The following is a 628-nucleotide window of genomic DNA, read 5'->3' as shown; positions in this document are numbered from 1 at the left end:
CATCCATGTCCGAACCGAACTAGAATTCGGGACCTCTGACCTCTCCACTCCGCCACGGAGGTCAACTGAGCTACTGCGACTCAAACGTTTATATTTAAATTAGAGTTATAGTTATTATCCTTGTTGTACAGTGGGATCCATAAGTATTGCTCAGCAAATTGTCCATGACAATTTTCGTTTGTTTTTATCTTCATTCTACGTATTTTTAAAGACTATATTTTTACGTATACTGGTTCAGAGGTTGTAAGCAGATTGCTTGGTGTTTTGTATCAGTTCTTGAAGATCTCATTGCATAAAACAAAGGGAGTAAACGTGGTGATGGACAATTTGCTTGTTAATACTTATGGATCCCACTGTACTTAAGGAATATCCATTAGAGAGGGGGGTTCTAGAAACTGTATAGAAAGATAGAGAGAAAGGGAGGGAGAGAGAGAGATAGAGAGAGATGGGGGGAGAGGGAGGGAGAGAGAGAGAGAGAGAGAGAGGGAGAGGGAGGGAGAGAGAGAGAAAAAGAGATAGAGAGGGAGGAAAGAGAGGGGGAGAGAGGGAGGGAGGGAGAGAGAGAGAGAAAGAGAGAGAGAGGGAAGGAGAGAGAGAGAGGGAGGGAGAGAGAGGGAGAAGGAGGGAG

The sequence above is a fragment of the Lepisma saccharinum genome, chromosome 15 (assembly GCF_977018435.1).
Source record: "Lepisma saccharinum chromosome 15, izLepSacc3.1, whole genome shotgun sequence".
NCBI lineage: Eukaryota > Metazoa > Arthropoda > Insecta > Zygentoma > Lepismatidae > Lepisma > Lepisma saccharinum.
The sequence above is the reverse complement of the archived record's forward strand: the minus strand, read 5'-3'. Positions refer to the sequence as shown.